Here is a 27,560-nt window from a genome sequence, read left to right on the forward strand (position 1 = left end):
TGGCCAGTGCCAAGCCCCGATGGCAGGCGCTCCCTGTGGCTCTCTGCACAGTTCATTTTATTTCCTTGAGAAATCCCTGCTCAGATGTCCCAGCTCAGCAGGGTAGCATGGCATGGACAGGTCTCACCCAGTCCTCCATTAGCTCCTGTCCCGGGCTTTGCTGTGCACTGGGGCCCAGCTTCTGCTGTCCCATCAAGTTGCTTATGTTTCTTACACCTGGGCTTAAAGGCTGGCTCTGCCTTTAGGAACAGGGCCAGAAAGTGCACCTGAGTATGTAATAGGGACATGAATGTGATGAGGTCGCAGGAATCTACCGTATATAGTCGCTGTGGAGTTACCGTTTGTTATCTTGTCTTTTAAGTCTTTTTGTTGTTTTGTTTTTGGCATTTACTTATTTGTGCATATGTGTGGGTAGAGGTGTGCCATGGCTCACATGTGGACGTCACAGGGTAGCCTGCAGGAGTTGGTCCTTGCTAGGGTCTAACTCAAGTCATCAGGGTTGGCAGCAAGAGCCTTTACCTGCCGAGCCCACTTACTGGCAGCTTTGATAGCCCTTTGAAGATCTTCTTGCTTTTATAAGTGTAGATCTGAAGTTGCTTGGTGGGAGCAGGAGCTGAGAGCTATTTATCACCTCTCTCAGGCTCGCCCAGCCCACCTTCCCTGAAGTACTTCTGTGTTCATTTCCAGAATGAACACAGGTTTGGACCTGAGCGGCTCTGTCTTCTACCTCTGCTGGGAACATTCAGGTTCATGACATTTAGAAATAATTTAAAATAGCATGTGTTCTATCTTATGAGTGTGGAGGAACTTCTCATAACCACGCCTTCCAAAAGCTTCATAGTTGCTGTGTGACTGGTTGCAGAGAGTATAAACTTAGCCTACAAGGGAATGTAGGGATTCCCTCTTAGGAATGGAGTTTGCAAATTGCCAGTCCTGACAGGATCTACAGAGGCTGCAAACCTTACTTTCCACCTGCTCTGTCTGTGCTGCTGGAGGGCCGAGTTTTTAAGGAGCTAACAGCTGGCTCTGCGTTTGGATCTTGATATAGCGGGGTGCTTTGGGTGTAGGTGTGTGTGGCACCTCCTGAGGATGCTCGGCTCTTAGATTGCTCTGACTTTGCCTTGGCTCTGCTGTTTGTTCTGGGATCAACTTTTTACTTGTATATTGTGTTCCTGTGTGTGTGTGTTTGTGTGTGTGTGTGTGTGTGCCTGTGTGAGTTTATGTGCATGGCATTTGTGCAGGTGCCCAAGGAGGCCAGAAGAGGGCTGTGGGCCTCCTGGAACTGGAGTAAGAGGCAGTTGTGCGCTGCCTGATGGTGGGTACTGCAAACCAAACCCAGATCCTCTTCAAGAACAGTAAGCTCTCTTAACTGCTAAGTCGCCTCTCCCCATTTCACCTTTCAAAGTGGGCAGCTGTTGTATGACCGGGTAAAGGGCTGCTGCAGCACATTTCATGCACCACTGCCTGTCCTGTGTGTGATTCCACAGTGGAGCACACAGGGGGAAGGAGGCTCTGACTCCGTACTGTAATGGCTCCCAGTGGCCAAGTGACTACCAAGGGTTTGGCCCCTCACGACTGTGCCCAACAGTTACAGGTTGTATCAGCTGTGTCCAGCCCTTGGCTGTGGGCTGTATGTGGCATGTGGGTGAGGATAACTGAATAATATAGCCCAGCACATAAAATTATATATTTAAAGCATTATGAATTTAAATAAATAAACATGGCAGCTTCCATAGTAGTTTCTGCCCTTCAGAGGCTGTGTGACCTGCAAAAGAAGTTCCTGTTATTCTCTGGGCCTGTCCCCTCTGTCCAGTGAAGGATGAATCTGTGAGGGTCGACGTGATAAGTTACTCCTACACACAATTCAAACCAAATTCAAGTAGACATAGGCAAGTTTATTGGGAAGTCGCTCTTTGGCAGTGTGGTGGTTTGAATATGCTTGGCTGATGGGAAGTGGCACTGTTAGGAAGTGTGGTCTTGTTGAAGGAAGTGTGCACTGTGTTGGTGGGCTTCAGGGTTTCCTATGGTCAAGCTCCACCAGTGCAGAAGAGTGTCCCCTCTTGGTTGCCTCCAGATCAAGATGTAGAACTCTCAGCTCCTTCTCCAGCACCATGTCTGCCTGGATACTTTCATGCTTCCTGCTATGATGATAATGAACTAAACCTCTGAGACTGTAAGGCAGCCCCAGTGAAATGTTTGCCTTTATAAGAGTTCCGTGGGTCATGGTGTCTCTTCACAGCAGTAGACCTAAAACAGGATGGTTCCTTTATAAGAGTTCCGTGGGCCATGGTGTCTCTTCACAGCAGTAGACCTAAAACAGGATAGTTCCTTGGTCCCAAGAAATGGGGCCAGGGAAGTTGTCTTGGGGTGGGGGGTGGGGGACAGGGGAAAGGGAAGAGAAAGAAAGAGTGTGAGCACAAAGTGAGAGAAAAAATGTAGGGGGGAGGGAGGGAAGAGGAAAGGGGGAGGGAGGGGTAGGTAGGTAGGTCTGGGGGAGGGTATGCCAGCCATGCCCTGTAACAGGTAGGGACAGAGGGATGCCGGAGAACCTAGAGGCCAGGTCCACGTTGGTATGTTAAATATGCACCACGGCTGTTTGTCCTGGATCTGAATCCCAACATGAAGTTTGTTCATGAACCATGTGATTTACCTCTTAAGCTAGCTGTATTTTTGTTTAATTCCGTGCCCTTAAAGCTTTGAGAAAGTGTCATTTGCAATGTCACTAAGTGTACCATACCCCTGTCCACTGACGCTGGGTCTGTGGGTCCCTCCCTCACTATGGAGGGTGGCACTGTGCCCAGGGCTGGCTGCTTTGAGATCTCCTCCCTTGCTGTTCATGAAGTGCAGACTGGAGAAATCTGTCTACCTGTAAGCTGAGATCAGGCAAGGCTTCTGCCAACCTGGGGAGGGATTCAACCTCTCCTAAAACCCAGTGGCGTCCAAACCCCACATTCCCAGGTTGGACCATTAAAGGTTCTAGTTTTCTCCTGTTCTTCCTAAGGGATCGCTTTAGACTAGAGTGGTCCTCATGTTTCAGGCTCCCAAGTGCTGGGGTTGCAGATGTGACCATCAAACCGTCCCTGACTTGCCTTTCACTGTTGTCTGTTTCACTGTCCATTCACTGATGTCACAGTCATTTTCAGGTCAGTGTTTGCTGAGGCTGACGTGCCAGATCCCCTACTTTTCTTTGTCCAGTGTGTTCATCCTCAGGACAAATGAAGAAGCTGAGGTTAGGCAAAGTGCCAAACCTCCTCTCTGGAAGTGTGGCACATTTCCACACTTGATTGAGATGTGAGTACTGTTGTGAAACTCGGAAACCAGACCTGAGGACGAGCCAGAAATACCAGCAAGTGTGTGCACTGTGTCAGTTTTGTTGTAATGAGGAGTTGTCATATCAAAGGGAGAATGTGTGAGCCATGATCCAGTCCTCTGTGAGGTGGACTTCAGCACTTGATGTACACCTGTTTGCTGTTTACAGACTTGCATAGTCTCTTCTTGTCCTACCTGTATATCTTGTGGATGGTGTAGTATCCCTTTCTTGGCTGCAGGGCTTTGGGCACACACTGGCTTTTCTCCAGGGTTGTTTTCTTGTTGTGACTGGGTCACTTTCTGGAAGCTGTTTTTAAAATCGTCTCTCCTCTGTGAAGGATGGAAGGGGGTAACAGTGTTCACAACCGTGACTCAGCCCCAGATATAACAGTCATTCTGACTGGAAGTTTGCAAGCTGTTACCCTGCTGGCATCCGCAGCTGCGAGTTCTTTAAATATTTGCATTTTGTCACTGCACAGCTCTTGCCTTCTGCAGGGGAGGGAAGTCTCTGTCCTATAGTCCACGTGGCCATTTCTGAAACTGCCTTTCCAGGAGGAATTGGGGGTTATACCCAGGTGAGCTTGCAAGGTGTGAGCTGTGCATTTCTGACCAGGGTCCTGGAAAGTGGCCATAAACTGAGTCCTCACCAGTGTGGAAATGATGGTGGATTCTTCAGTGCGCTGTGGAAGGGTTCTGTGTGAGTGAAAGTGGAAACCAGTGGTTTGTTTTTCCTCTCTTCCTTCCTCCTTTCCTTTCCTTCCCCCCCTCCCCTCCCCCTCTCCCCTCCCCCTCTCCCCTCCCCTCCCTTTCTTGAAATCCCAGCTGGAGTAGAGTGTAAGGAGGGAGGGCAGTGTAGGGTCTGGATAGGGCCTAGAGTGCTGCTCACAGTCACCGAAATTTTTATAAACAAATAAACACTCAGAGGCAGCTGTATTACTTGTAAAAAAGTCTTTTAATGATGTTTGTGACTGTTTTAAGAAAAAAAAAAAAACCCAGTAATTGCATTGTTTGGAATAAGTAGAGACAGCTGGGCATGGTGGCACAGGTCTGTAATTCCAGCTCTCAGGAGGCAGAGGTAGGCGGATCTCTGGTCTGCAAAGGGAGTTCTAGGACAGCCAGGGCTATTACAGAAATACAGTCTTGAGGGGTTGGGGATTTAGCTCAGTGCTAGGCAAGCGCAAGGCCCTGGGTTCGGTCCTCAGCTCTGGAAAAAAAAAAAAAAAAAAAGACAAAATAACAAAAAGACCAAAAAAAACCCAAGGTAACTGGCAGAAATACAGTCTTGAAAAACCGAAAAAGAAAGAGGGAGAGAGAGAGTAAGAAAGAGAGAGTGCCTTTTGTCAGTGGCAGTAGAGCAAGCAGTGTTACTTTTATTGTTGTTGCTTGTTTGTTGAGACTGGTCTCACTCAATTCAGGCTGGCCTGGAACTTGTGTAGGTGAGGATGACCTTGAACTCCCCGTCCTCCTCATGTAGCTCCCGAGTGCTGGGATTACAGGTGAGTGGCACCGCGCCTGGCTCAGGAGCTGGCTTGTGAGGAGTGTTGTTATTTGACAGTGTAAAAGGTTAGGGCTTTGTGTTGTTCCCCCAGATTTCAAACACAGAGCAATAATAACACACGGTACTCTGCTGCCTTTTGAGTGGAGAGCTTGATAATGTTTGGCATGTGCAGACACTGTTGCTGTCCCCACCAGGCAGCAGCTCTCCTCTGCTGTTCTGTAGCCCTCCACTTACCCCTTCCCTCCTCCACCTCCAGGTAGGAAGCCATTGCCCTGTCTGCTTGCCTTAAAATGCAGACACTTAGGACTTGATGAAGAGGATGCTTGCAGGTTTGTGCATCTTAGGCCAAGTTTCAGATGTAAAATCTTTGCTTAATTCAGGGTCATGAACATTTTTGTCCAGGTCTTACAGGTCTGGGTTTTACAGCTGGGCTGTGATCCATTTGAGCCACTTGTGTTTATGGTGGGAGATGTATAGAAGGCCCCGTGTCCCTGAAACAAGAGCTAGTTGTTTCCGGACCATTTACTAAAGTGTTCTCGGAATTTTAAGGGACTTTTCTCATTGGTTCTGGGCACTTGGGTGTCCTTGTGTTCTTGCCTGCTTTGTATTTCCTGTGCTTTATGTAATGTCTTTAGCCCTGATGGCAGGGCCCTGTCATAGGATGGCAAGTTATAAAGGGGAGGGTGATGCTTGACCAGATGTACATGGGCTTTCTCCCTACTCAGCTTTGCACAGAGCCCTGGACACAGAGGCTTTATGGACATCCTTGTTGGTGGCTCCTGGGTAGTGTCTCATTTCCAGAGGTGACTGTGGAGGTGTGCCAGCACAGAGAAGTGAGGGTACAATAAGCCTTCTGTGCCTGGGTAGGTGGGATGGCACCTAGGCTGGGGATGTGGCTGTGTGGAGGCTACCTTGGGTAGGAGGGGCCCAACAGTGGGGTGAGGGAACCCGGCTCCTCCAGGCTCTGACTATTCTTGGCCAGCTACATGCCTGTGTAAGTAGCGCTGTTTGTTCTTAGTCACAGAGAGGTCTGGACAGTCTCTAGGCTTGCCATTCCCAGGAAGTGGAATGTTTGCTCTGCTTTGGGCCTGGGTGGGATGCCGTGGTCTTTCCAATGCCACCGTCTGCCCTGTAGGGGTTTCTCCACTTTGCTCCAAGTGCCCAGCCAGCCTCATATGAGCCTCTGAGCAGATGACAAGGAAACTGAGGCTCGGAGGAGCCCACATGTCAGGAGCCCTTGGGCTGTGTGTTTGCCTATTAAAACCCGAAGGACTTGCAATTCCTGCACTCCTCTTCTTAAAAGAGTGGTTCCTAGGCCATCCCAGTCTTCACTGTCAGCAGTGGAGAAGAGAAGGGTCAGAGGCTTGAGAGTACAGCTCTTGAGTGGCTCTTGGTAGCCCTCACAATAAAGCCCAGCCTTGTAGAATGGCCTCTGCCTACCTAATGTCTCTCTGCATTCCTGTGTTTCTTCCTCCAAGATTCCCCTGCCCCCCCCCCCCTTCAGTCTTTGTCCTCACTTGGCCTTCCTCTCTAGGACTGCCTGCCATCCTAGTTAGTGTACTGCTCCTCATTTCCCAGAGGGTTTGCTGAGGATGCTCTGTCTGTTTAAAATGGAGCCCAGGCGTTAGCTTTACAGTGGTATAAGCGGACGGTTATGGAATCTACAAAGGGGCCTGCTGAGGACCTGTGGCTTGGCGACCATTTCTCTGTGTGAGGAGTGGCTGTCTAGGTTGCGCTGGGCTTGTTGCTTTCTTTCTTTTTTTTAAGATGAGACTTACACTGACTGTCCTTTCTCTTTCTTTCTTCCTCCCACTTCCCTCTCCCCTTCTCTCTTCTTTCCTGTTACTGAGGCGGGGTACCACTGTGTTATAGAATCTGGGAGGTGGGATGGCATTAGAACTATGTAGACTAGGCTGGTCTCACACCAGACTAGGCTGGTTCTCTGGCTCCTGTCTCTGGCATCCCGGGATTACAGGGATGAGCCACTCACCCAGCTCCTTGGTTGTCTATTTTTAGATCATGGATGTTTAAGCTTATATATGTTCCCCCCCCCACGATAAAAAATTTGTATCTCTAACACAAATGTATATTTTATTTTTGTGTGAGTGCAGAAATGCACGTGCCCCAGTTTGTCTATGGCAGTTAGACAACTCTTGGGGGTTGGTTCTCTCCTGCTACCTTGTGGGATGTGGGAATTGAACTCCTGTAGTTAGCGATTCGATTCCTATAGTAGTACCTCCAAATGTGTCTGCTGTTGGAGTCTGGACAGTAAGTTCAAAGACTCATTTGAGTTCTTGCAATGTTTCTTTGGAATGTAGGGGCTGGGTCACTGTTGATTAGAATGGCTCAAGGCTGGTTTCGCTCTGAGTGGCTTAGGAACATTGCTGCCTTCGCTGGTCTGTAGGCCTGCAGCTGCCTGGCTTAGCTCTGGTTCGGCTATAGCTCAGGGAGGGTGCAGGGAGGATTCCTGGCTTGCATACCTGAGGCACATTCCTACAGGCTCTTGGGGTTCTGACCTTTGAACCAGATTGTTTCAGTCACTGTGTAGTTATCTTCTTTTAGTTACTAGGAACAGGATTGAGCAATCTCATATGATTGCCTGGTGTTTCAGGGAGCTAAGGGATGTAGGGATCTAGAAGAGGAAAGGGGACACAGGAAAGGTAGACGGGCATAAAAGGTTGGGGTACATGAACATGAGTTCAGGTTTATTTCATTGTCAACTTCTGTTTCCAGTCCAGCTTACCAGTTCAGTCTGAGTGTGCCTCTTCAGCAAGTGCCCTGTGCTTGAGAGCTTTCTGGGGCATTTGGCAGTGGTAGACAGGGAAAGGTGCTTGGGAGGACCTCCATCGGGTTGTCCTCTGTCTCTATACATGTAGCTCCCAAAGAAATAGACAGTCAGACAAACAAATACATGTAAAGAAGAAAAGAGAGGCATTTCAGTGTCCTCTATTCTCTCTAGCACACCCAAGTTTTTTGCTGTCTTCCATGTTCTTTGGAAGTGGGTATTTAAAATACAATTCTTAGAGGCCTTATGGTGTGACTACTGGTCTGAACGCGATGGTGTGGGTCAGTGGGGGTAGTGGTTGTTGGAAGGAAAGTGGGCTATTTTGAGTTATTTGTAATGAAGTCCTGGAGGGAAAAGCCAGCTGCTGTGTTGAGGGGTGTTGTCTAGATACCTGAGGTGGAGCTCTTCCTATGGGACCTGGAGCAGCCTGTATGTATGTATGTATGTAGCCATGCATATTTAGGCTCCAATTCTTACTGCAATTCTACATGGTCAGTGTTGTAATTGTACATAGAGGGGGCCCAGAGAGGTTGTCAGTACCTGGCTGGGGCCTGGAGATACAGCTCAGCAGTTCCGAGCCTTGATGCTCTTCCAGAGCACCCACACTTGGTTCCCAGCACCCACGGCAGACAGCTTCTCTGGAAGATCCAGTCCTTCCTCAGGCCTCTAGAGACACCCGCACACACAAGGCAGAGAAACACACATGAATACATAAATAAAGAGAAATCTTTCAACTTACATGTCTAGTGAGTGACTGCGTCAAGATTTGAACCTGGATTTCTCTCAGTATGCAGAGTCAGAGTCCCATCTCTCCATACTTGTGAACTAAGTATTGGGTGTGGCAGCCTTGTGGGCCATAAAGGAGAGATTCTTTTAGTCAGGGCTTTCATGGAGCAACCTTAGTATCTGAATGTATATAGAGCTGCACATTTATTTATAAAACTCACAGAAGCGGTCTGTGTCTTAGTTGTCTGGGCTGTGGGAATCTGGAGATTTCTAAACAGAAGAATGGGGTGGTATCTGACTTGAGCCTCAGGAAGGTTTTCCTAGGATGTACAGATGAGAATAGAGATGGGATGCAGAGACAAATGCCTATGTTCTGCCTTCTGCCTCTTCTTAGGGTCTTTGCACATGTGCTTCTCAGCTCCTAGAATGTTCTTCACCTGGCTGGTTCTTGTCATTCTTCAGGCCAGCCTGTCCTACCTCAGGGGCCATCCTGTTGTACATGGTTTTTGTGTTTCTCGATTTTCCACTGGGCAGTCCACATCCTGTAAGCAGGGCCTGTCTATTGCTGTTCTGATCTCTGGATGTTGTGGCCTGGAAAGTCCTCTGAGTTCATGGTGGGGCTGGGCAGCCCAGGTGTGAGAGCTGTCCTTGCAGTGGGCTGCAAGGAGTGCGAGCCAGGGGACGTTGCTCATTCTGGTGTGTTTAATGTCATTTGACTGGATTAATGTTGCCTTTGGCTCATAGGTGCCGTGTGGCTGTTTCAGTTGAGTGACCACTACTTTCTCCCAACCAGATTGGATGTGTGCAAGGTGGCAGCCACTTTTAACAGCAGAATTGCTTGCCTGGGACTGAGTCCTTTTCCTCTTATGTTGGGCAAGTTCTTCTTGGCAGCATCATTTCCCTATTTCATAATCTCTAGAGCAGCTTCTGGTCTTCCTTTTTTCTTGTTTCCCTTTGTCTAATGCTTATCCTTCTGTAGTCATTCAAAAGGGATCCAGCTAGAGGTTGCCTGCCTTGAGACTATATGGCAACGGATTGTTGACCTTGTAATGAAAGCCTTCTAGTCTGAGTAGATTGTGTAGGTTGGGGGTGGTGTGGGGCAGTGGTAGTGGGTGGTGATGGTCATGGAAGGGTGGGAGGGTTGGGCCAGGTGGAATGTGTGGCACAGGACCAAGGCTCAGGCAAGGTGACTTTGATGTGTCCTTTGCATAGTGCACTTGTGGTATGAGAGTGAAGCCAGGTAGCCAGTAGCTTTAGAAGAGACTGTAGGCAGCAAGGAGTGGGCAGTAAGGTGGGTCACTTCAGGTGATGCAGTCAGTGTGTGGAGTCTGAGATGAGAATGTGTGTGTGTGCATGCGTGTGTGTGTGTGTGTGATTGTTCTACTTTATCATTCTTTGCTTTACTCTTTCCAGACAAGGTTTCTTACTGACCTTGGAGCTCACTGTTTTTCTACTAGCCTGTTTAATCATCTAACCTCAGCCACCTTCCTGTTGCCACCTGTCTTCCCCATCTTCTACACCACTGTCTGTGTGTGCATTTATTTGTGGGAATTTACACTAACAAAACTGTCACAGGCTGAGGTTTAGGGACAGCGTGGACATATTTTTGTTCCATATGGTCTGTAGGCTAAGGGGATTCGGCCAATAGGAATTTTCATGCCTCACAGACAATGCCCACAGTTAAGTACCTATACTACACATATGTTAAGCAAATGCCTTAAGTCAGTGGTTCTCAATCTGAGTGGGTCAAGACTCCTTTTACAGGGGGCACTTAAGACCATTAGAAAACAGATATTTATGACATTATGATTCATAACAGTAACAAAATTATAGTTATGAAGTAACAACAAAAATAATTGTGTGGTTGGGGGTCACTGTGATGTGAGGAACTGTATTGAAGTGTCTCAGCATTAGGAAGGTTGAGAGGGCCACTGCCTTGACTGACTGCATGGACTCCAGCAGGAAGAATCACAGACTTCATAGTGAAGAAGGCTTTGGTCAGGGCCATTGATACCTATGTGTAGTTGACTGTCTTATGTCTAACCTAATATCACTTCTTGGGCAGAGAGATGTAAATACATGCTGCTGTCCTTGGCCATTGGACAATGGCAAGAGCATTTCAGATGCTTTGGAATTTTTTGTATTTCAGTTATTTGTAGAGGCCAGTGGTCTGTGTGTAGGGGGACTGGTCAAGAGGGTTGAATTCTACTTTGCCAGAATACTGTAAACTGTACTGTAAGGGTTTTATGGTCTAAGGATGTCCGAGCATAAAGCCAATCCTTGAAAGACACTGGGTGTGGTGGCCTTACAGATTCAGGAAACTTTAAAAGGATCCAGGCAGGGGCTGTTGTTTCCAAGGGGCAGGAGATTCCCCAAAGCCCAACTGAGATGCGGTTGCCAGGGGAAGTGGGACTGGTCCTGGGGATGGTGCTGCATTTGGGAATGTCATAAAGCACCCTGCAGAGTGGGAGACAGGGCAGACCAGGTCAGGCTGTGTTCAGGATACTGACCACCTTTGTGTGGACTCTCAGCAGACCAGGTCAGGCTATGCTCAGGATACTGAGCACCTCTGTGTGTAGTCTCAGGTGAGTCCACTAGAACTTCAGGCCAGAAACGCAGCACATCCTCCTTAGGAATGCCACAGAGGAGCCAGACTGCATTCCTGAACTTACTGTCAGCTCATACATAGAAACCTCCCTGAGCTCTGCCCCATGTGGGTGGCTGAATTCAGGGCAGAGGAATGTCATTGCCTGGAGCCAGGAGCCCTGCTTTGCTGTCAGCAGGATAAAGTAGATTCTTAGCTCAGCCACTAACTTGATGTGGCCCCTATGTCCTTTTTTTGTTGCATGTCAACAAAGGCTGTTTGCAGTGTTTTTCATTGGATTTCTTAGTTACAAGTTGCTACCTTTGTTACTATATGCTCATGCCAGATAAAACAAAAGATAAACATGGAGGTGGTAATGATAATAATAAGCCTCAGACTCAATTCAGGTCAAGCCAAACTGACTGCTTGGTGTGGCAGAGCCGTGGGTGTCTTTCTCTAGGTTCTCACAGCATACCCGCCTTAAAGAGGAAGCTTCAGTGGGCATCACTCTGAAACTCAGTGGTTCCACTTCCCTCGAGTTTACACGTTTATCTCAGTTTAAGATCTCACGAACAGAGATCTACTACATGTGTTCATGCAAACAACCGTAGTTAAATTCAGTGGGGAATGAATTGAATGAATGAATGAATGAAGAGACTTGAAAGTAGGTTGTCTTCTGATCTGCACAGAAGGGAGTGGATGTTCTCAAAATGAGAGAGGGAAGGAAGGCCTATAAGACTTAGAGGGCTCCAGGCTGACCAGACTGTCAGATTGGCCTGAAAGCCATGGGGGTGGGGAGTGGGGAGCTGGGTTAGGGGTGTCTCAACACCCCTCTGCTTTTGATTCTGCATTTGCTAAACAGAGTTTTTTCCTTGTGTCTGTCTTGTGACATTTCTGTCACCTGTCTCTAGTTTAGAAATGTCTTGTTTAATACAACTTAAAACTCATCTAAAAGAAGAGAGATGGGCATGTAAGTTGGATTTATTTAGTTTATCTTTCAGATATATGTGGCCCTGTGGATAGACTCAGAGGCTTGTGTGAGCTAGGCAAGCACACTTACTACTGAGCTGTATCTGTAGCTCTGGTTAGCTAAATTTGGAAGTGAATCTGAGAGGCCAGCCTCCCACCTTGAGAAGGAAACCATTGTGTAGACTTAGGGAAGCTGCTGCGTCCTGCTAGGGATAAATGTGCTCTAGAGCCTTCATCATTCTCTTCATTTCCTTTTTTCCCTTCAAAGAATACTATTTATTTAAGCATATATCTGTATATATCTATATCTAATGTTTCTATATGCTTTATAAAGCAGGACTCATAACTGTCTTTTGCATGAATTTGTATTAATGCTCTATGTAGAAATAGAGCTAATAGTGCGTGCGTGCGTGTGTGCGTGCATGCACTGTGCACTGTGGCCTACGAGAGCAGTTCTAGCCTGAAGTGGGCAGGTGACCATTTCCTTACTGGGTTTGTTCCACGCAGATCTTTAGCTGATTAGATGAGACCCATCCACATCAGGGAGGACAATCTAAAACCAGCTGATTAAAATGTTGATCTCAGGAGGCTGGAGAGATGGCTCAGAAGTTAAAAGAGCACTGGTTGCTCTTCCAGAGAACCCTGGTTCAATTCCCAGCATCCACATGGCAGCTCACAATCCCAGTGAGGATCTGACACCCTCACACAGACATATACATGCAAGCAAAACACCTATGCACATAAAATTAAAAAAAAATGAAACAATGATTTTTATTAAGAAATGTGGATTTCATCTCTTGTAGAAGCATTCAGAATATTTGGTCAAATATCTGAGTATCTGTTGGTGATGTCAAATTGACAAAAATATCCCATGTCATGCACGGACTACAGTTTATTCTGTCAGCAGATGCTAGATTGCTTCAGTGGTCCCGAGCGTGATGAGCACTGTGGCTGTGAGCCTTCTTTATACAGATCTGTCGGTACAGGGATACCTGTGTTTCTTGTAGACATTACTCAGAGGCAGAGGTGATTGTGGTGTGTGCTCAGCATGTAAGGGATGTGGTAGAATATAGCTTACCTGCAGTACTCGTAAGTGGGCTTGCTCACTCTGGTGTCCATGTCCTATGCCCAGAGTCAGTCTTTTCAAAAGTCAGCTGAGTCTGCAAAGGAGATCTGCTTGCTCTATGTAGACACTATAGGATGACAGAGGAGAGGACGGGAGGAGAAGAAACTTGACTCTCATTGCTTAGGACCTCTCAATTGGATGATCTTCGTTGGGACAAAGGAGCTGCTTTTTGCTTTCTCCAGGAAGAGCTCTCTACTGCATGCGTGGAGGTGGTAGAGACAGCATGGACAAAAGAACATTCAGGGAAGGCCCTCCTTCCCTGATAGGCAGACCTGCCTGTCATTTGGAAGTAGGTGGGATGGAAATAAGAATCCCACCCAGTTAACAGGTCAGTTCCTCAGGCACAGTGCCAGTCATCTGGTGTTCACAGGAAAGTGTGAGTTGGATGTGGTGACTCACATCTGTCATCTCAGCACTTGGGAGGATGAGGCAAGAACACTGCTTCAAGTTCAAAGCCAACCTTGGAAACCGAAAGAAAAGAGATAAAGGTTTTAGATCCTTGATGGAATTTACTGCCTGTGATTCATTGGATGGAGCCAGTAGTGGATAGGAGTGATGTTTTTGTTGCTGTGATAGAATACCATGACCAAGGAAATCAATTAGAGAAGAGTTTGTCTTGCTTCCTGTTCCAGAGGGTTAGAGTCCACAGTGGCAGGGTGGAGGCAGCAGGTGGGCATGGGTGCTGAGAGCTCATATTTTGTACTACAGACATAATCAGAGAGGGCAAACTAGAAATGGCACGAGTTTGTAAACTCCCAAAGCATACTGTGACATACTTCCTTCAAGGCCACATCTTCTAGACCTCTTCAAATAGTGCCACCAACTGGGGACCAAATGTTCAAAGACCAGGGCCTATGGGGGACATATCTCATTCAAACTACTACAGTGGGCAGATGGAGGACAGCCAGAAGCAAGTGGGTACCGATTTGGGGTGATGAAAGTTTGGGCCTCAGCTGGTGGTGCTGCTTGGGAAGATTCTGGAAACTTAGGATGTAGAGCCGAGTGGGAGGACACGTCCTTAGGGCCTATATCTTGCCCCCCCCCCACCCACAAACATACACACACACACACACACACACACCATCATGATACCCCACCTTTCCATAGGCCCAGAAACAGCCAGGAAGCTGAATCCTTTGGAATTAAGATCTGAAAGTCTTTTCTTCCTGACATCTTTCAGAGAAATGTAATGTCCATGATGAAAAGCTAGCTAACACACAGCACCAGGTAGTTTTATCTTCTCAGTACCTGGGAAGTAGAAGAGGCTGATCTTTGTGATAGTTGAAGAGACAGGCTCATTGGTGAATCTGCTGGGATCCACAGCTGGTAATACTGTTTGCTTGTGTACTGGGGCAGTGGTCAGCAATTCTATTAAAGGAACCTACCTCTGTCTTAACCTTGCCCACAAAATCATCTTAAAATCCAAGTCGTAATAAATTTAGTTCTCACGTGCCTTTCACCACTTCAAAGTCCAGGTGCATGCTTCCATTCTGTTACATGTGTTGGAAGATGCTTATTAAAAGTATGATTGGATTCCTAACCAGCTTGAAGTGGCAGGTAGACTTAGTGGGTCTGAGCCTGCTCTCTAGGTCAGAAAGACCAGAGGTGACATTGTGCTTGAGTGTCTCCCATGTGGGGCTATGGCTGCAGTGAGGGGCCCAGCTCACAGTGACTGTCACAGTTCATCTTCACTTAGTTTAAAGCTGATCATGGAGGCAACTTCTGTGATCCCAGTTCTCTAGAGGCAGGAGAATTGTTCATGAGTTCAACACAGGCAGGGTTACACAGTGGGACCTTGTCTGAGTTTTAAAAAAGGAAACAAAACAAAACAACCTAAAACAGATTTGTATGTTTGTTTGTCTCTGTGTAATAGAGTCCTGGCTGTCTTGGACTCAATTAGGCAGACCAGGTTGGCCGTGAACTTAGATCCGCCTGCCTCTGCCTCCGAGTGCTGGGATTAAAGGCATGTGTCACCGCCACTCAGCTCTAAAACCAGCTTTGCATAAACTAGATGGCATGTGATAGTTTAGGTACTGTATTAGTTAGGGTTTTACTGCTGTGAACAGACACTATGACCAAGGCAAGTCTTATAAAAAAAAAAAAAACATTTAATTGGGGCTGGCTTACAGGTTCAGAGGTTCAGTCCATTATCATCAAGGTGGGAGCATGGCAGTATCCAGGCAGGCATGGCGCAGGAGGAGCTGAGAGTTCTACATCTTCATCCAAAGGCTGCTAGTGGAAGACTGACTTCCAGGCAACTAGGGTGAGGATCTTATACCCACACCCACAGTGACACACCCATTCCAACCAGGTCACACCTATTCCAACAAGGCCACACCTTCAGATGGTGCCACTCCCTGGTCCAAGGATATACAAACCATCACAGGTACCAACTCTCTGTTTTCAGCTTAGTTTTAGCTAGATGACCCTCTGAGACTGACGAGAATGAAGAGTGCTGCTGTAGGCTTGGGCTGGGGATGCAGGGAACCTGGAGCCTTGACAGCTCCTGAAAACTTGACCCCATGCTTTGGAAGCTACCCACTGTCATTCTCATTAATTACTAGTCACTTGTAGTTGTTGACCCCTTTGTATGGTCATGAGCTTACCGAGGGATCTCCTTCTTTGCAAAGTCCTTACTTTGATATTTCATAGACTGTTTTCCTTTGGTGTCTGGAGACACTGTGGCCATGGTCAGCACTAACCACCCTGAGTCTGCCAGTCTTATTAGTTCTGTCCATCCAGTGAAGTAAGACTTACTTATTCATGAAAATTTCCTCCTCACACCTACCACATGGAATTCCTTCATGCTTTTGGAATTAGGGAACCATTGTCCAATGCTGTGGCCACATGTAAGTTGAGTGCTGGTCTAGAGTGCCTCTGCCTTTTGGTTTAGTTGAGGGTTTTAACTTTCCCTAGGTATAAAAGTAATTCAGGAGGCTTTTCTATTGCCCCCTTTATCTTCCAAATAAGTAACATGGAGACCTGGTATTTCTTACTAAAAGCTTCAAGCACTAAGGGGAGGAGGGGTAGGTGAGCTAGTCTAACCCGTGTCCCATTACCTGCCATCTTGGTCTTGCCCTGGCTTCCTTTATCTGTGTCCTCATGGAGACTCCTGCACACCTGACACCCTCTCTGTCCCTCTCCAGGCATGGCAGACTCACCTTATTTCTCCTGCCCAGCTAATAGATTGACCAGTTCTTTATTGATCAATCTGAAGGTGATAGATAATGATGTTTTACAAAATACTGATTCAAGACATGCTTCCTAATAATGACAATACCAAAATCTGGACTGCACCCTGTACATCTCCTGGTGCAGAAGCCAAGTACTCAGATACATGGTGTACCAAGCATTCCCCAGCACCTAGGTTTATGCTTCTTCCAGAAGGGATCACAAAACCTCACACTTGGCTTTTTGGAGTAAACGGTGTGGAATGACCTTGTTCTTTCTCAGCAAAGTGTAACACAGTCAGGGAGCCAGCTCTGGAGCAGGGGTTTCAGAATGGCAGGCTTCAGCTGTGGTAAGCTGTCATCCAATACTGGGAATATTGTAAAAGCCTGTGGGTGGACATTGGCCAGTGGGCTTTGAAATGCAGTGGCCCTAGCCTTTCTGCACAGTAACAAGGTTGACATATGACTTAGCCTCCATGTTGTCTGTCCAGTTAGAGGACTCAGAAAGGAAGCCCACTATTTCCTTCCTTCCTTTCTCTCTCTCTCTCTCTCTCTCTCTCTCTCTCTCTCTCTCTTTCTTATTATTTTTTTTTATTTATATGAGTACACTGCATTGGATTCCATTATAGATGGTTGTGAGCCACCATGTGGGACTTGAACTCAGGTCCTTTAGCAGAGCAGTCAGTGCTCTTAACCACTGACTCTCCAGCCATCTTTCCAGCTCTGTTTCTCCTTTCTAAAACCAATAAATGCACTTTGTAAAATAGAAATGCAGGTGTTCAGAAGAAAATCACATTAGCACCTCAACATATATTTTCTCCATCTTTATAAATCACTGATAAGTTATTCTCTACAGCGAAATAAGCCAATTAAAAATTTAAAATAAAAAATTTAATAAAATTCCAAAATTAAAAGCCAGATTAGAGTATTTTAAAGGCAGGTTTATTGGGAGGCAGCTCTCAGGTGAGTTCACTGGTCCCAAGGAAGGAGACCAGGGAAGTTGCCATTGGGAGGGAGACAGAGGGGAGGGGAAGAGAAAGAGAGAAAGGGAGAGGAGAGAGACCAAAATGTCGGATTATATAGGAAAGAGCTTCTGGGGGAGAGAAAGCCTAACCCATGGGCTGGAAAGTGATGCCAGATAAGGACTAGTGGATGCTGGGAGAATCCAGAGGCCAGGTACAGTCCATTTTGGTATGTAGACTATGCACCTCAGCCTCTTGCCTGAGACCCAACAGTCAGACATGCAGACACATGTTACAATAGTCACAAGTTATTTCAGGTTATTAGTATGTATGTGTGCACATGTGTGCACCATACTGCCTGTGTGGAAGTCAGAGGACGGCTAGCAGGAGTGGGTCTCCCCTGTCATGTGGATCCTGGGAATCCAGCTCAGGTCAGCAGGCTGGGCAGCAAGTGCTCTTACCTGCCAAGCCTACGCTCCAGCCCACGGTGTCTTTCCCAGTAAGATCTCTTGAAGATGAAATATTGGGAGGTAACAGGCCTTCTTCTTTTTAAAAATGTTTTTAATGGGTGAAATAAAGGTGGCTATTTTTCTTGCTTCAATAAAAGGCACTTTCTGATTAAGTCAGGAGCTTCTGCCTCCCTTGGAGGTGACTGCTGAAGGTGATCAGCTTAGGGGTTCACTTTTCTAGGGAGTTAGTTGTTCACCTTCTTCATTCCCTGGTCTAGCTTGGTTTCCTGCTTAGAACCCTAGACACAGTGCTCGTCACTCTGTGGTTCGCTGGGTATTTGTCCATCTACCCTACCAGACTAGAAGGTGCTTAAGAACAGGCATAGTGAACTACTTCTGCTTAGCCTGTAGCTTTCCATACGTTCAGGGTCAGGTGGAGTGTTAGATCTCCATCACCGAGACAGTATAATTGCGAAGTCAATAGGCTTTAGAATCAACCTAAATAACACACTTGCGGGCATGTATTTGAGGGTATTTCTGGATTGGATTATTAGGCAGGAAGACCCACTTTAACTGTGGGTGGCACTGTCCTGTGGGCTGTAGTTCTGGACTGAATAAAAGATAAGATGAGCTGAGCACTAGCATTCAACTCTGCCTCCTCACAGGTATGCAGTGTGTGAGCTGTGTCATGTGGACATGATCCGTTCTTAATCTTAAGATCTGTTCTTAAGTTGCCTTTGTTAGGCCCTTTGTTTCAGCACTGAGAAAAGTAACTCATACAGTCACTATAACAACCAAGGACTGCGAAGAGGGAAGGGTTATATTGATGGACAAGGTTGGAGATTTCATGCACAGTTGGTTGCTGTAGCGTCGTCTGGGCTTGTGTTGGGGCAGCACCTCGTGGTGCTGTATGGTAGAGTTGTGTGGAGCGTAAGACACTTGGTAGCTGGGATTCAAGAGAGAAAGGCCATGCTCCCTCAGTTCCTTTGAGGACATGCTCCCTCTACAAGTCCTTAGTAGTGACACAGTGAGTCACAGTAGTGACACACTCTTTACAACATGGTCTTGGGGGGACACTTGACAGCCAAACTGTAGCAGATGGTGAAATTAAATATTAGTAAATGGATGAAAATCATACCAATAAAACATTCACACAACATGACCTACTTTGACTCCTAAACATGTCCCCAGACTCGCTGAACCTTGCCCTGCATCTGTGTTTTGAAGTCAGAGTTCCTCCTTGGACTGTGTTTCATCTTCAGTATATCACCCCAGAAAATGTATAAACTATTCCGGGGTCATAGGTAGTGTGACATCTTAGTCTCCAAAAGGACATTTTTACCGCCCGCCACATGTTGGGTTAGAAATGCAGGTGTTGGGCTGAAATGATAGCTCAGTTGGCAGAATCCTTGCCTTGCAAATGAGAAGCTGAATTTGATCCCAGAACATTCGGGGGAAACCTGGATGTGGTGCACATGCTTGTAATCTCATTGCTGATGGGGTGGAGCCAGGCAGGCCTCCAGTGGGGACTGACCTTCTAGCCTCGTCTACTAGGCAAACTCTAGGCCAGTGAGAGATGCTGTCTCAAAAAAATAAAAAAGTAGATGTCAGATATGGCAGCACACGGCTTTAGTCCCAGCTCTCAGGGGGGAGAGGCAGATGGATTTTTGTGAGTTCAAGACCAGCCTGATCTGCATAGAGAGAGCCTAACGAGCCAGAATGCCACAGTGAGAGGCCTTGTCTCAAAAGAAATAGATGGCACCTGATTGCCTCAAACATTCGTGCACACATACATGCATTTGAATATGTGTGCATGTACACATACAAGAGCCCACAGGTATCAATTCTCTTGATGGCGTTGGGGGTTTTACAAGCTGTATAGTGAGGGGAAAACTGTTCTACCACATTGGTGCTTTAGTTGGGCTTTCAGCTTTAATTAGCTTGGTGTTGCTGCTTCCTTTTTCTATTTTTTTTCTTCCCTCTCCTTCTCCATGATTGGACAGATGCCAGAAAAGCAAAGAAGCTTATGGAAGAGATTTTACCTTTTTTTTTTTAAACTTTGCCAAAGATAGTTCAGCTTTGTGCTGGTGCATTTTCTTATAGAAGCTGTTAGAAATTTGGCATAGATGTGGGAGGAACAGAGCCAGATGACTCATTTACATCTTGGTTCCTAAAAAATAGGCAAGACTAACATTAGGATTGAAATTAGCCACTACCCTCCTCTCTCTAAATGATCTACCACCACCTGACTTTACTTAGTAGTGAGTTTGTTTCTGAAATTGAATATTTACTTGGTATTTGTGACAGCGGAGAGAAGCTTCGTGATGCTGGCTGGTTGGAGCCGTTGGTAGAGTCAGTGACCTTAAAGTTTGAGTCTCGATAAAATAGACTTAGGCTAGAATGGTAGGGAGTTTAGTCTTTGACTTTGGTACCTTGCGGTGCAATTCATGGTCTGTAGTGCACTGCAGAAGTGGCAGTCGCTGAGCTTTGTTCCCCCTGGGATGGCAGAAGCCGTGCAGGAGCCCAAGGAGAGTCGTGTGCTTTCCAGACTTACACTGTTAGGAGTCTGTTCTCTGTTCTCTGCAGAAAGGCAGATACCAGTGTCAGGGCAGTAGGACCCCAAGTTCATGTCCAGCTTGGTCAGTGTGGCTACGTTATGTTTCAACAACAGAAACTACCCTTGAAAACCACAGATGAGTGTTTGCTGGGCTGTCACTGGAGGCTGGGGAGGTGTTTTGTCAGTGTCACTCAGTTGTATGCAAACCAGCATCTTGTAAAGGGAAAGAAGGGAGGAGAAGCAGCAGATGGGGAGGAGAGACGAGACCATGGGTCCTAGTCCTTCTAGGCTAGCAGTTCTCAACCTTCCTAGTGCTGCGGCCCTTTAGTAGCTCCTCATGCTGTGGTGAACCCCAACCTTAAAATTATTTTCATTGCTACTTCATTTTGCTACTGTTATAAACCATAATGTAAATATATTTTGGAGATTCGTCCAAGGGGTCATGACCCACAGGTTGAGAACCACTGTTGTAGGAAAACTGGATCCTAGTGGCTCTGCTGGAGCAGCTGGCTTGATCTTTCTGCAGATGTGGAGGTTGGAATGCTAACAAATGACCCTGTAGTTAGAGGGCCCTTGCAGGACTTCCACCACCAGCCCAGCCAAGCCATCAGACTTTGTGTTTCTCAGTTCAGGGACCCAGATGTATGGGAAGCATGAGCCTGTTGAGGCTGGGTGGTCAGGTACCCTTGCCTCCCCTTGCCCTTCTGCCACTGAGGTCTAGTGATAACTTCTGTTGATGTGGTATTTTCTGACCTTTCTGTTAAGAGATTTCCAGCACAAGATTAAAAAAAGAGATCTCCAACTGATTTGTACAAGTCTGGCTGACTTTTGAGTGCCATGCCCAAATGAACAGTGACATCAGAGAACCTGATAAATGACTGACTGTTCATGTTCGTCGTTTTCCCTCCAAGTGCATTGTTTTGTCAGTCACATAAGTTAACTTTACTCTGTTCTTCTTCTTGGTTCATATTTTAAGGTAGAAACTGTCCTAAAGTGATCCCTTTTCAGCCACTGCCACTTAAACAGCATCCTAGCTGGCTGTGTGGAAGGGGTAGGACTTGTAGGAGGGAAGCAGGGGGAGACAGTTTCCTGGTTGGAACTCAGGTAGCTGGGCTTATGCAGCAAGCACCTTTACCTGCTGAGCCATCTTGTATATAATTTTAAACAACCTCTATTGGCAAATAATATGTGTATAAAAAGATGTCCAGACATGACTGTGTGTGGGTTTTCACATATACAGTATATATATGATTAGTTCAAGAAACAGAAACCAGGCCTGGATGTGGGTCTGTAGTGTAATGACACAGTGCTCTAGGAGAGAGAGCCTAGGTTCTGTCTCAAGTACTGAAGGAAAACACCAAACAGAACCAGAAACCCAGAAGCCCCTGCTCTTCCTGCTCCTTCCCACTTCCCTGTCCTCATCCCAGCAGTTGGGTGGGGCTTTCCCCTTGCTCACTCTTGGGGGCTCATGGCTATGCATTCTTGTGCACACACTATACCCAAAATGTTAGCATTGTTTTTCCTTTTACTTTCAGTTCTTTGTTATAGAAGAAGTGGGGTGGCTTTTTCTTTTTAATCTTGAATATTTGTGAGCCCTCCTCCTTAGTGGACAGTTGCTCCATACCTGTCCCTGTCCTGTCTTCTGTGTCAGGCTTCCCCTTGTCTTTCTCTAACTAGCTGCTCTGCTCTGCATTGGAGAGTGCAGCCTGAGAGTAGAGTGTGGTTGTAGGGACACTAAGATTAGCCCCACAGAGGCAAACTTGGGGAACATTGGCCACTTTACAGCTGCCCCAAGACCCCAAGCATGTCCTTTTCTGTCCTAAGTAGAAAGATCCTAAAGACAAGGCTGAGTCTGTCATGTAAGTTGGTGGGCACACCCTGGTTTGGGAGGAGCACTTGAGTTTGTTACCAGACCTCTCTGGTTTTCCATGGGAATACTCAGATTGACTCCTGGGTCACTTTCTGAAAGGAAAGCTGTTCTGTCATGGGCCAGGCACGCAGGAGCCAGCAGCAGTCAGAACCTGGAGCTTGTGCTGTGAATGCAGCAGTGTAAGGAGTGACCTTATCTCAGCAGCCAACAGGAAATGATGAAATGTGCTGGAGACTTCAGCTGGGAGAGGGAGGTCAGACCTAGCAGCAGGGTCGGAAGGAGGCAGGTGCTCAGCAGATCTGCAAAGTTAGGCTGCTGCAGCCAGCAGCTGACAGAGAAACGTGAGTGTGCTTTAAGGAAGACCTTCTGAAAGTCGAATTTCTGCACTTTGTTTTTTCTTGTTCGCGTGATTGCCAGCAGCCTCACCTTGTAAGTAAGCTCACCTAGCGTGAGAGGTTCTTGACGGAAGTGTTCAGCCAAGTTCCACATTAACCAGCATGGAATGTTTTGTCCTGAGAAAATGACTGCAAGTGATTCTCCTGGGCTAGATTTTGACCTGAACAAAAAATGACTACTTGTGCTTTATAATCTTTGACTCTGGCTTGGAGCGTGTACACGGTTCCTTTCCCCGTGCGTGACTGTGAGCTGCTGCAGCGTGGTTTCTGTGGCTTGCGTTCCTCTAGAGGAGTGGTTCTAACTGCCTAGCTAACCAAGTTAACGGGTTAACCATTCCTTACTAGAGGCCTGTTATTTCCTTACTTTCAGACGGTGTGCTTATTATTTATGATGTTTCCTTTCTTAAAAGCCAGAGCTAATCTATAGACACAGAGAGAACAGCCAGCAAATGAGCTTTTCCAGTTGACTGTACTTGCTGGGGGGGTGGGGGGCACTCCCCGAATTAGCATTCTGCTCGCTTGTGGCCTGAGTCAGCTCTTTCCTCGTTTCTCTTCTCAGACCTTGTGCCCTATCCCCAGCACTAGAAACTTAATGTCTTTACTGGATAGCAAACATTCTGTTTAAAAAACTGAGCAGCCTCTTATACATTTTAAATTATTCCTTATCTCAGAAGTCATATTCTGGAACTGAAAAATTACCACTCCCTCCTCCCTTATTTTTGTAGTACTATAAGTGCAACTTAAAGCTTAAAAAGGCAAAAACAAGCCGGGCGTGGTGGTGCACGCCTTTAATGCTAGCACTCTGGAGGCAGAGGCAGGTGGATTTCTGAGTTCGAGGACAGCCAGGGCTATACAGAGAAACCCTGTCTCGAAAAAACCAAAAAAAAAAAAAAAAGGCAAAAACATACCCATCTACCTGTCCACCCCCACCTACCTCCCCGATTAAGAGACCATCCCTATGTGACACACTTTTACCGGGTTACCTATGCCATGAACATTGAACCAGGCAGTGACCTGGTGTGGTCCTTGTAAATGTTCTGCTGGTGTGGGCTGTGCCACCACTCACACACGCTTGCTTGTTAGAGCGTCACTGCTATGATTTGCATATGTATCTGGCACTTTTTGGGTCATGGGAAACTTTCTCAGTATATAATGCATGACTTTGAGACCTTAATCAGGCCCACCAGTTTTAGTTTTGCTCTTGTAGCTATGTAGCTATGAGTGACTCTTTCATCAAACGTTCTGGATCATGGAAAATTCTACTGAATATTCTTTAAATGCCGCATCTGTAAAAATAACAAAGAGGTTTCAACGACTTCAAGCCAAAGCATGCCTTGTAGGTGAGCGCTCCACCAGCCAGTAAGAATAGCCTTCTTTGTTGTTCCTTTTTAAAATTTGACTCTTCACCCACATGCTAAGGTATTTTTGTGGCTTAGTTTTAAAGGTAGGGACTTGGTATTTTGATTTAGAGTGCTCTTGGAGTGGTTCCATTTTGATAAAGGAATCAAGACTGAGAAGGGCAGTGACTCGTTCAAGGTCACACAGCTTGTTAGCTGAGTCTCAAAGCCAAGATTCCTGCTTTCTAGGTCATTATTTGTGGTAGGCAGGCTTTCTCAACATTCTACCTTAGATGGTCTCCTTTTCTCTGATCAAGTTCAAGGCGGGAATGCTCTCTTCCTGAACTACAACCCTGGGCCCAAGAGTTCATTTTCTTTTTTTTTATTTCCAAACACTCAGCTTTTATTAAATAACAATTTTTGCTGAGTACTATTTGGCATAGATGCATAATGAATAAAGTAGATTAATATAGAGTATAATGTATAATGAGGTCATTGTCAGTACAAAGGGCATTGGTAGTTCTGCCTCTGAGAGATACTTTTTCTGGAAAATAAAGAGGTCTCTATTTCGTGGTTTTTCCTGCCTCTCTCCTAAATTAGGTCCCAGCCGAGTGAGCCCCATTCTGTGTCATTTGTACAGGACACTGCCAGGCCTATTATGACGACATCCAGTACAAGAGATGGACAAGCGCTTCGTTCTTCTTTGAAAGAGGAAACATGACAGGAAAACCCAGAACACAAGCTTCTTTTTCTTAGTATTTGTGTGTTTCAGTTCCTGCACGGGAGTACTGACAGCTTTTAAGTTTTCAGACAGGTTTTGCAACATGAGACTTTTTTTTTTTGTTTTTTGAGACAGGGTTTCTCTTTATAGCTCTGGCTGTCCTAGAGCTCACTTTGTAGACCAGGCTGGCCTGGAACTCAGAAATCCACCTGCCTCTGCCTCCCGAGTACTGGGATTAAAGGCGTGCGCCACCACTCCCGGCAACATGAGACTTTTTAAAAATTATAATGTAAATAAAGAAATGGTTTAATGAATGAAATGGATTGTACTCACAGCTCTTCAGAATCTTTAAACTTAGTCTCTTGGAGTAGAGCAGTGCTTAGTATGTGCAGCCTTGGACTCAGTCTGTAGCATCCAGCCTTCTCCTGAAACTCGGATATAAGCAGAGACTGGCTGAGAACTTTGGACGGACTGTCCATCCACCTTGGTTTGGCTCTCTGCCGCTGTCCAAAGCCTACTTAGAACCTTGGGGGAGGTTTATAGATAGTATGTGTTTTTATTTTCTAAAATATTTGGAGTATAATCCTTAAAAATTTATGAAACAGGCAAGGTGTGGTATACACCTTTAATACCAGCACTCATGAGGCGGAGGCAGAGGCAGGTGAATCTCTGTGAGGTCCAGGCCAGCCTGGTCTACATACTGAGTTCAGAGCAGCCAGGGCTACACAATGAGGTTTGTATAAATTAAGACTATGCCTGCTTCATGGTATGGTTAGGAGGAAGGCTTTTACTGTAGATAGGAGAGAGAAAACAGCCAGATCTGAAAGAGTCCAGAGCAGAGAGAGGAAGCAGTAGACTGAGCATGGCCAGGGCTGTCGGTGAGAGATGGGAAATAGCAGGGGAGAGAATGGAGAAAACATAGTGAGAGAAGCAGAAGGGGAAAGAGAGAGAGAGGGAGGGAGGGGGAGAGGGAGGGAGGGGGAGAGGGAGGGAGAGTGCACACAAGAGAGCAAAGGGGGTGGGACATAGCCAGGATAGCAGGGTTCTAAGGAGAATGAGTAGTTGGGAGACGGGGAGGAGGTGAGAAGGGCTAGGACTGACTTTGAAATGTGTAGCAGGTATGTGTGATGCCAGCATATGCTGTGATAAGTGGTTCTGTCACACGCCATGTGTCCCTTTGGCCAGAAGTAAGACAAGTAACTTCTTTTGGTAGAGGGGACCAGCTTCAGAACTCCTGAGGGATGCCGGCCTTTGTCTAACTCCCAGAAGTCCTCCTACAGTTCAGGTTGAGCTCATTTCTGGATAGTTGGATTACCCTTAGAGTTTGGGGAATTGGAGTTTTCTTTGGACCTTGTTGAGTTTGTACCTTTTCAGAAGCAATTTGCAATCCCTTATCAGCTAGGGCTTTTTGTAAACCTTTATAACACAAAAGCAATTCTTGGGGGTCTTTTCCCGCCATCAAGACATCATCTGTGAAATGAACGATGTAAATATTTGGCCATTGTTGTCTAACAGGCTGAATTGCTTTCGCCACAAACCTTTGACATAATGTGGGACTATTAGCCATCCCCTGCGGGAGGACTGTCCATTGATATCTTTTCATGGGTTCCTTGAAATTTACAGAAGGAACACTAAAAGCAAATCTCTCACAATCCTTTGGATGCAAAGGGATGGTAAAGAAACAATCTTTCAAATCTATAACAATCTTATAATATCCCTTAGGAATGGCCAATGGGGAGGGGAGCCCCGGTTGTAAGGTTCCCATAAGTACCATGGTCTCATTAACCTTTCTTAAATCTTGTAACAGTCTCCATTTTCCAGATTTCTTCTTGATAATGAAAATGGGTGTATTCCAGGGAGAGTGAGACTCCACCAAATGTCCTGCTTCTAACTGCTCCTGCACTAGCAAAGAAGCAGCCTCTATTTTCTCTTTAGGTAAAGACCACTGATCCACCCACACCGGAATATCATTACGCCATTGAATTTTTTCCGCGTGGGATGCAGGCAAGATAGTGGTCGCTATTGAAAATACTTTAAACCTCTCATGTTAGAGTGGGGTTTAAGATCCTCAAAGGTCTTAATTCCCTGTCCTTTCTTTACTAGTTCACGACTAGGCAGGAGTCCCTGCCTGAATGTCTGCTCAGTCACCATCTCCTTAGAACTGCACAGAATAACACCCATCTGTGACAACAGATCTCTTCCCCACAGGGTCACAGGCAAATTTGACATAACATACGGCTGAATCTTTCCTGATTTCCCTTCCTCATCTCTCCAGGTTAGCAATTTGGAACTACGTTTTGGGTTACTGGCGTACCCAATTCCTTGAAGGTGAGTCAAGGAAACAGTCAAGGGCCAGTTTGAGGGCCAGTCCTGCCCTCTTATAATTGTTACATCGGCCCCGGTATCTATTAATCCTTCAAAGCCTTTTCCATCAAGAGTCAATTTAAGGTTAGGTCTCTGATTTGTGATAGATTTCACCCAATTTACGCCCGAGGAGTCAAAATTATTTTGTCCTTCCTCACTTTCAAAGAATCTATACAGTGACTGGCGTAAAGGGATCAAAGTAAGTTGAGCAATTTTTTGATTAGCGGGTATAGTTATAACACCACGAGGGCAAGCGGCTATGATTTTAAGTTCTCCCTCATAATCATTATTTATAACACCTGGATAAATCTTCAGGCCTTCCACAATAGAACTGCTTCGTCCCAAGAGAAAGCCACAGGTTTCTACGGGCAGTGGTCCAAAGACTCCGGTAGGCAGAGCTTGGACTCCCATTTCTGGGGTTAATACTGCGTGGACAGTGGAACAGAGGTCCAGTCTTGCATTTCCTGGGTTTGACCTGACAAGCTCAAGAACTGATCTTGTTGGCTGGGCAGCAGATTTATAGCCCCATAAGCTGTCTTCTTTGAGTAACTCGGGGCCTGGGGCTGACCCCTTTCCTCGTTTCCCGGCACCGGGTGGCTCAAAACCCTTGGTTTATGCTTACAATCTTTTGCCCAGTGGCGGCCCTTCCCACACTGGGGACATATTCCTGGGGTACGGCCTGTTTGTCTACCCTTGGCGCCCTTGTTCTTAGGACAATTACTTCTAAAATGATTCAAA

The 27,560-nt window shown here is 46.4% G+C and overlaps 1 protein-coding gene across 4 annotated transcripts in view; it reads left to right on the forward strand.

Moving 5' to 3' along the window:
• Pacsin2 (protein kinase C and casein kinase substrate in neurons 2) overlaps positions 1-27,560 on the forward strand; it is a 93,644-nt gene that overhangs the window by 13,097 nt on the left and 52,987 nt on the right. Inside the window, exon 1 of one of the 4 annotated variants that reach the window (XM_021183001.3) lies at positions 22,241-22,434. The exons of 2 other annotated variants lie outside the window; for them this stretch is intronic. The gene's annotated coding sequence lies outside the window, so the exon portion shown is untranslated. Of the gene's footprint in view, positions 1-22,240; positions 22,435-27,560 lie in introns of those variants that run through there. One more of the 4 variants, XM_021183003.3, reaches the window with a different exon arrangement.

This window comes from Mus caroli, unplaced genomic scaffold, assembly GCF_978045245.1.
Source record: "Mus caroli unplaced genomic scaffold, Mus_caroli_1 scaffold_16, whole genome shotgun sequence".
Classification (NCBI taxonomy): domain Eukaryota; kingdom Metazoa; phylum Chordata; class Mammalia; order Rodentia; family Muridae; genus Mus; species Mus caroli.